This window comes from Pseudophryne corroboree, chromosome 8 (assembly GCF_028390025.1).
Source record: "Pseudophryne corroboree isolate aPseCor3 chromosome 8, aPseCor3.hap2, whole genome shotgun sequence".
Taxonomy (NCBI): domain Eukaryota; kingdom Metazoa; phylum Chordata; class Amphibia; order Anura; family Myobatrachidae; genus Pseudophryne; species Pseudophryne corroboree.
Window position 1 is genome coordinate 207,145,743 of NC_086451.1, and position 9,115 is coordinate 207,154,857.

The window sequence follows — 9,115 nt, forward strand, 5'->3', positions numbered from 1 at the left end:
TGGACCTGACCAAAAAATCAATAGGTCATCTATGTACCTCTTATTTAAGTACATAGATGACCCAGTCAGAGGACCGAATAATTGAGTTTCTATTGTGTACATATATGCATTCACGTACGATGGGGCCACTGGGGACCCCATCGCACAACCCGCCAGTTGTAGGTAAATGCAGCCATTAAAAGAGAAATAATTACGAGTCAACACTAAGGTTAATAACTGCAAAAATACCTCTACTGTAGGACCCAAGTACAGAGGGTTATTGGTGATAAGAGTACGTACCGCCTCCACACCTGCATCATGTGGGATGCAGGTGTAGAGGCCAGTAACATCAGCACTACATAGCCACAAGTGGTCAGAAGGAAGTATCAACTGCTGTAAATGTATCAATAATGCAGTGGTGTCCTTCAAATATGAGGGAACTGCTTGAATGCAGGGATTTAAAAATGCATCTAAAAAGATAGAGACAGGATGGTATAATGAATTTCTTGCCGACACAATGGGTCACCCTGAGGGTGCGTTAGAGACTTATGTACTTTGGGCACAGTATAAAATAAAGGTACAGGAATCAGCTGTATGCCTGTACTGCTCCCAGTCAAAGTACCGCTATACAAACTGTGTCAGAGCATGTCATAAGTACCCGCTATTACAATCTGTGACAGAAGCATGTCAGTTCCCTCTAAATTGTCAGTAGGGTCAAAAGTCAGTAATTTATAAGCATATGCATCAGTAAGCTGACGGTTGCTTTCCGATACATAATCAGACAAGTCCTGTATCACAACAGCTCCGCCCTTGTCGGCATGTCTTATTACCAGATCTGTTCTACATGACAAATCTTTTAAGGCTGTCAATTCACGAGAAGAAAGGTTGGGATAACTGGTAATATGTGAAGCCTGTATGTAAGAATGGTCCATCATCCTGGAGAAGGTACGTATAGAGGGATCGTTGGTATTCGGCTCAAATTTAGAGCGAGGTGCCACTTTGCGTAATTTGTCAGGAACCGTAGAAGCCGGCATGCGGTCCGTCGTATTACGAAAGTGTTCCTTGAGGCGTAAAGTCCTATTAAATTTGTAATTTTCCACTTGTACAGAAAATGCATCAGGCTTGGTAGTTGGCACAAAAGATAAGCCTCTTGATAAGACCTTCATTTCAGAGGACGTGCTTGGAGTAGCAGATAGATTGATCACTAGATCAGTCAACGGCGTGGGGGACGTCGTGCGTTGAATCCTCTTGTTCTGCCCCGACCTCCTCGTCCTCATCCGGGCACAGGGCGATTGCCTGATCGAGTGGCCACCCCTAAAGGGTAGGTTGCTTGGGCAGATGTGGAGGGAGTGCTTATTTGTTCACTTTCACTTACTGAAGTACTGGAGTCGGATTGATCAAATAGCTGTCTCCTCTGTCGTTATCTCCCCTGTTGTGCTGGACGCTCATAAGTTGTATTATTATTATTACCTAGCCATGCGTATACCTTCCGCTGTTGGTAGTCGAGTTGTACTTTATGGAGTTTTTCCTTTTTATATTTAATCATATTGCTCCTATATTGTTCCATCTGGACCTGGATTTTATCTAACCAATTAGTAGTGGTGTCTGCTGCCAGTGTGGCTTTATGGGCCTTTTCAAAGGTGGTTAATTGCTCCTTAATTAACGTTAATTCTCGAGTGGATTCCTCCACTACCAATAGCATCAGGTCCATGGAGCACTTATTTAATATTGCTACCCAGGGCCTACAAAAAGGGATACTGTATCGTCCGATGGTGGGGGTATTCCGGACCCTAAACCCCCTGGGAATTTGGTTGTTCCGGTAATAGTCCGATAAAGTAATCCTATGATACGTGAAGTCACATTCTCGTTGTTTGAGTCTCTGCCATTGGCGGTACAGTTCCTCAACGGTGGAGGATGGTGGGTAATCATCTAGTTTTTGTTTGATTAAAATAGCTTGGGCTTCAGCATCGGAATAGCTATAGCGCTCTTTAGCATCAAGCTGTGCTAATTCCCATGCAGCCTCCATGTCTGAATATGCCGTTGACATTTTGCTCAATTGGAGACAATGCTGCTGGCATCTGCACACACAAGGCCTGTTATACACCACCCGTGGTGTTTAAAACAGTGATAGCACACTGGAATAATGAGTGACAGTCCAGGAGCAGTATATGGTTAAAGATAATAAATGGAGTCCCATAGGTGCCTTAACCAGGATAACCTGGACACTCCACTAGTATTCTAGTGGCTAACTGGGTATCCTATATGGACAATGGAGAGGTTCGGCACTCAGTAGGGTATATGGTTGTACTTGCTGCGGTGCGGGGAACCAACCCCCGTGCAGTATGTTACTGTTGCTGGGCAACCCCTATGACATAAACAACAACATTAAGGAATACATAACGAAAACATAGAAAAAAAGAAAGGAAAAGAAAACGACCCAGCAAATTAGACACACGTAAAGCTAAAAATACATGAATACACAGGCGCTGCCGACAATCGCCAACAGAATCATCCTCAGAGAGCATCAAACAAATTAATTAGTATATATCTCTACCTAATTCCCATAAATAGTACTTAATAGACTGAATTAAAGCAATCAATTATTAAACACTGTGGATACTATAAGGATAACGGTAAATAGATAATTGGCCATGTAGAGGAATAAATCTAACTGTTTATAAAAAACACTGGAGGCCTAAAGATTCATTCAAACCCCGTGGTGACAGGGTGTTAAGGACATAGATCCACCTACTCTCCCGTTGTAGGAGGATCCTATTCCGATCTCCACCCCGATGGGATAGGGGGACATGATCTATAATGATAGCACGCATGCTGGCTACCGTATTTCTTGCCAGCATGCAATGGCGTGCCACCGGCTGTTCGCTGGACCCCTTCTCTAGTGCCTGTTTAATGGCACTACGATGTAGGGCCATGCGTTCACGAAACTGTCTCTGTGTCTTGCCGACATAGGCAAGTCCACAGGGACACTTGAGCATGTATATTACATAAGTAGTTGTACATGTGATACGATGTTGAATTTTAAACTTCTTCCCTGTCTGTGGGTGACTAAATATAGAGCCCGTCATAAGGGTGTTACATGTTGAGCAACCTAAACATCGGTAACAGCCGACCTTGGGACGCAAAAAATGAGATTGCGTTGATTTAGTTAGTGGAAAAATGTCTAATTTTGCAACTCTATCTGCAATACTTTTCCCCTTAGTGTAACTGGGAAGTAACCTAGTTCCCAGTAAGGATGGTAATGATTGGTCAGAGTTAATGATCGGCCAGTTTCTTGGCTTGTTGGACCATGGTGTTGGTAGCTGTGGTATACCTGCTAACCCACGGAATCCTTGGGGTCTGTTGTGACAAACCTAATTCGGATTTATTACTCAATAAAGATTCTCTCGTGTGACTCAAGGCTTTTGATTTGTTCGCCAAGAGGTCAGTCCGTGGGTAGCCACGTGCTTTAAATTTAGTGACCAACTGGTCCATTGTCTCAATCGTCTGTTGGGGATCGGAGATAATTCTCCTTGCCCGCAGTAACTGAGAGTATGGTAGACCCTTACGAGTAGGGAGTGGATGGAAACTGTCATGGTGCAGTACCGAGTTCCGATCAGTTGGTTTAACATATAGGTTAGTTCGTATAGTACCTCCTTCAATGGTAATGGTCACATCAAGAAAATGTACTTGATGTTCTGAAGTCTGATATGTAAATTTAACTGCGCTATCCGAGGCATTGTGTCCCTCCAGTAGACTAGTTAATGTATGTACTGGACCTGACCAAAAAATCAATAGGTCATCTATGTACCTCTTATTTAAGTACATAGATGACCCAGTCAGAGGACCGAATAATTGAGTTTCTATTGTGTACATATATGCATTCACGTACGATGGGGCCACTGGGGACCCCATCGCACAACCCGCCAGTTGTAGGTAAATGCAGCCATTAAAAGAGAAATAATTACGAGTCAACACTAAGGTTAATAACTGCAAAAATACCTCTACTGTAGGACCCAAGTACAGAGGGTTATTGGTGATAAGAGTACGTACCGCCTCCACACCTGAATCATGTGGGATGCAGGTGTAGAGGCCAGTAACATCAGCACTACATAGCCACAAGTGGTCAGAAGGAAGTATCAACTGCTGTAAATGTATCAATAATGCAGTGGTGTCCTTCAAATATGAGGGAACTGCTTGAATGCAGGGATTTAAAAATGCATCTAAAAAGATAGAGACAGGATGGTATAATGAATTTCTTGCCGACACAATGGGTCACCCTGAGGGTGCGTTAGAGACTTATGTACTTTGGGCACAGTATAAAATAAAGGTACAGTCGGAAAATCCACTGTCATGCCCTGTACCTGCTCCCCAGTCAAAGTACCCGCTATTACAAACTGTGACAGAAGCATGTCTAGTTCCCTCTTATATTGTCCCGTAGGGTCAAAAGTCAGTAATTTATAAGCATATGCATCAGTAAGCTGACGGTTGCTTTCCGATACATAATCAGACAAGTCCTGTATCACAACAGCTCCGCCCTTGTCGGCATGTCTTATTACCAGATCTGTTCTACATGACAAATCTTTTAAGGCTGTCAATTCACGAGAAGAAAGGTTGGGATAACTGGTAATATGTGAAGCCTGTATGTAAGAATGGTCCATCATCCTGGAGAAGGTACGTATAGAGGGATTGTTGGTATTCGGCTCAAATTTAGAGCGAGGTGCCACTTTGCGTAATTTGTCAGGAACCGTAGAAGCCGGCATGCGGTCCGTCGTATTACGAAAGTGTTCCTTGAGGCGTAAAGTCCTATTAAATTTGTAATTTTCCACTTGTACAGAAAATGCATCAGGCTTGGTAGTTGGCACAAAAGATAAGCCTCTTGATAAGACCTTCATTTCAGAGGACGTGCTTGGAGTAGCAGATAGATTGATCACTAGATCAGTCAACGGCGTGGGGGACGTCGTGCGTTGAATCCTCTTGTTCTGCCCCGACCTCCTCGTCCTCGTCCGGGCACAGGGCGATTGCCTGATCGAGTGGCCACCCCTAAAGGGTAGGTTGCTTGGGCAGATGTGGAGGGAGTGCTTATTTGTTCACTTTCACTTACTGAAGTACTGGAGTCGGATTGATCAAATAGCTGTCTCCTCTGTCGTTATCTCCCCTGTTGTGCTGGACGCTCATAAGTTGTATTATTATTATTACCTAGCCATGCGTATACCTTCCGCTGTTGGTAGTCGAGTTGTACTTTATGGAGTTTTTCCTTTTTATATTTAATCATATTGCTCCTATATTGTTCCATCTGGACCTGGATTTTATCTAACCAATTAGTAGTGGTGTCTGCTGCCAGTGTGGCTTTATGGGCCTTTTCAAAGGTGGTTAATTGCTCCTTAATTAACGTTAATTCTCGAGTGGATTCCTCCACTACCAATAGCATCAGGTCCATGGAGCACTTATTTAATATTGCTACCCAGGGCCTACAAAAAGGGATACTGTATCGTCCGATGATGGGGGTATTCCGGACCCTAAACCCCCTGGGAATTTGGTTGTTCCGGTAATAGTCCGATAAAGTAATCCTATGATACGTGAAGTCACATTCTCGTTGTTTGAGTCTCTGCCATTGGCGGTACAGTTCCTCAACGGTGGAAGATGGTGGGTAATCATCTAGTTTTTGTTTGATTAAAATAGCTTGGGCTTCAGCATCGGAATAGCTATAGCGCTCTTTAGCATCAAGCTGTGCTAATTCCCATGCAGCCTCCATGTCTGAATATGCCGTTGACATTTTGCTCAATTGGAGACAATGCTGCTGGCATCTGCACACACAAGGCCTGTTATACACCACCCGTGGTGTTTAAAACAGTGATAGCACACTGGAATAATGAGTGACAGTCCAGGAGCAGTATATGGTTAAAGATAATAAATGGAGTCCCATAGGTGCCTTAACCAGGATAACCTGGACACTCCACTAGTATTCTAGTGGCTAACTGGGTATCCTATATGGACAATGGAGAGGTTCGGCACTCAGTAGGGTATATGGTTGTACTTGCTGCGGTGCGGGGAACCAACCCCCGTGCAGTATGTTACTGTTGCTGGGCAACCCCTATGACATAAACAACAACATTAAGGAATACATAACGAAAACATAGAAAAAAAGAAAGGAAAAGAAAACGACCCAGCAAATTAGACACACGTAAAGCTAAAAATACATGAATACACAGGCGCTGCCGACAATCGCCAACAGAATCATCCTCAGAGAGCATCAAACAAATTAATTAGTATATATCTCTACCTAATTCCCATAAATAGTACTTAATAGACTGAATTAAAGCAATCAATTATTAAACACTGTGGATACTATAAGGATAACGGTAAATAGATAATTGGCCATGTAGAGGAATAAATCTAACTGTTTATAAAAAACACTGGAGGCCTAAAGATTCATTCAAACCCCGTGGTGACAGGGTGTTAAGGACATAGATCCACCTACTCTCCCGTTGTAGGAGGATCCTATTCCGATCTCCACCCCGATGGGATAGGGGGACATGATCTATAATGATAGCACGCATGCTGGCTACCGTATTTCTTGCCAGCATGCAATGGCGTGCCACCGGCTGTTCGCTGGACCCCTTCTCTAGTGCCTGTTTAATGGCACTACGATGTAGGGCCATGCGTTCACGAAACTGTCTCTGTGTCTTGCCGACATAGGCAAGTCCACAGGGACACTTGAGCATGTATATTACATAAGTAGTTGTACATGTGATACGATGTTGAATTTTAAACTTCTTCCCTGTCTGTGGGTGACTAAATATAGAGCCCGTCATAAGGGTGTTACATGTTGAGCAACCTAAACATCGGTAACAGCCGACCTTGGGACGCAAAAAATGAGATTGCGTTGATTTAGTTAGTGGAAAAATGTCTAATTTTGCAACTCTATCTGCAATACTTTTCCCCTTAGTGTAACTGGGAAGTAACCTAGTTCCCAGTAAGGATGGTAATGATTGGTCAGAGTTAATGATCGGCCAGTTTCTTGGCTTGTTGGACCATGGTGTTGGTAGCTGTGGTATACCTGCTAACCCACGGAATCCTTGGGGTCTGTTGTGACAAACCTAATTCGGATTTATTACTCAATAAAGATTCTCTCGTGTGACTCAAGGCTTTTGATTTGTTCGCCAAGAGGTCAGTCCGTGGGTAGCCACGTGCTTTAAATTTAGTGACCAACTGGTCCATTGTCTCAATCGTCTGTTGGGGATCGGAGATAATTCTCCTTGCCCGCAGTAACTGAGAGTATGGTAGACCCTTACGAGTAGGGAGTGGATGGAAACTGTCATGGTGCAGTACCGAGTTCCGATCAGTTGGTTTAACATATAGGTTAGTTCGTATAGTACCTCCTTCAATGGTAATGGTCACATCAAGAAAATGTACTTGATGTTCTGAAGTCTGATATGTAAATTTAACTGCGCTATCCGAGGCATTGTGTCCCTCCAGTAGACTAGTTAATGTATGTACTGGACCTGACCAAAAAATCAATAGGTCATCTATGTACCTCTTATTTAAGTACATAGATGACCCAGTCAGAGGACCGAATAATTGAGTTTCTATTGTGTACATATATGCATTCACGTACGATGGGGCCACTGGGGACCCCATCGCACAACCCGCCAGTTGTAGGTAAATGCAGCCATTAAAAGAGAAATAATTACGAGTCAACACTAAGGTTAATAACTGCAAAAATACCTCTACTGTAGGACCCAAGTACAGAGGGTTATTGGTGATAAGAGTACGTACCGCCTCCACACCTGCATCATGTGGGATGCAGGTGTAGAGGCCAGTAACATCAGCACTACATAGCCACAAGTGGTCAGAAGGAAGTATCAACTGCTGTAAATGTATCAATAATGCAGTGGTGTCCTTCAAATATGAGGGAACTGCTTGAATGCAGGGATTTAAAAATGCATCTAAAAAGATAGAGACAGGATGGTATAATGAATTTCTTGCCGACACAATGGGTCACCCTGAGGGTGCGTTAGAGACTTATGTACTTTGGGCACAGTATAAAATAAAGGTACAGTCGGAAAATCCACTGTCATGGCCTGTACCTGCTCCCCAGTCAAAGTACCCGCTATTACAAACTGTGACAGAAGCATGTCTAGTTCCCTCTTATATTGTCCCGTAGGGTCAAAAGTCAGTAATTTATAAGCATATGCATCAGTAAGCTGACGGTTGCTTTCCGATACATAATCAGACAAGTCCTGTATCACAACAGCTCCGCCCTTGTCGGCATGTCTTATTACCAGATCTGTTCTACATGACAAATCTTTTAAGGCTGTCAATTCACGAGAAGAAAGGTTGGGATAACTGGTAATATGTGAAGCCTGTATGTAAGAATGGTCCATCATCCTGGAGAAGGTACGTATAGAGGGATCGTTGGTATTCGGCTCAAATTTAGAGCGAGGTGCCACTTTGCGTAATTTGTCAGGAACCGTAGAAGCCGGCATGCGGTCCGTCGTATTACGAAAGTGTTCCTTGAGGCGTAAAGTCCTATTAAATTTGTAATTTTCCACTTGTACAGAAAATGCATCAGGCTTGGTAGTTGGCACAAAAGATAAGCCTCTTGATAAGACCTTCATTTCAGAGGACGTGCTTGGAGTAGCAGATAGATTGATCACTAGATCAGTCAACGGCGTGGGGGACGTCGTGCGTTGAATCCTCTTGTTCTGCCCCGACCTCCTCGTCCTCATCCGGGCACAGGGCGATTGCCTGATCGAGTGGCCACCCCTAAAGGGTAGGTTGCTTGGGCAGATGTGGAGGGAGTGCTTATTTGTTCACTTTCACTTACTGAAGTACTGGAGTCGGATTGATCAAATAGCTGTCTCCTCTGTCGTTATCTCCCCTGTTGTGCTGGACGCTCATAAGTTGTATTATTATTATTACCTAGCCATGCGTATACCTTCCGCTGTTGGTAGTCGAGTTGTACTTTATGGAGTTTTTCCTTTTTATATTTAATCATATTGCTCCTATATTGTTCCATCTGGACCTGGATTTTATCTAACCAATTAGTAGTGGTGTCTGCTGCCAGTGTGGCTTTATGGGCCTTTTCAAAGGTGGTTAATTGCTCCTTAATTAACGTTAATTCTCGAGTGGATTC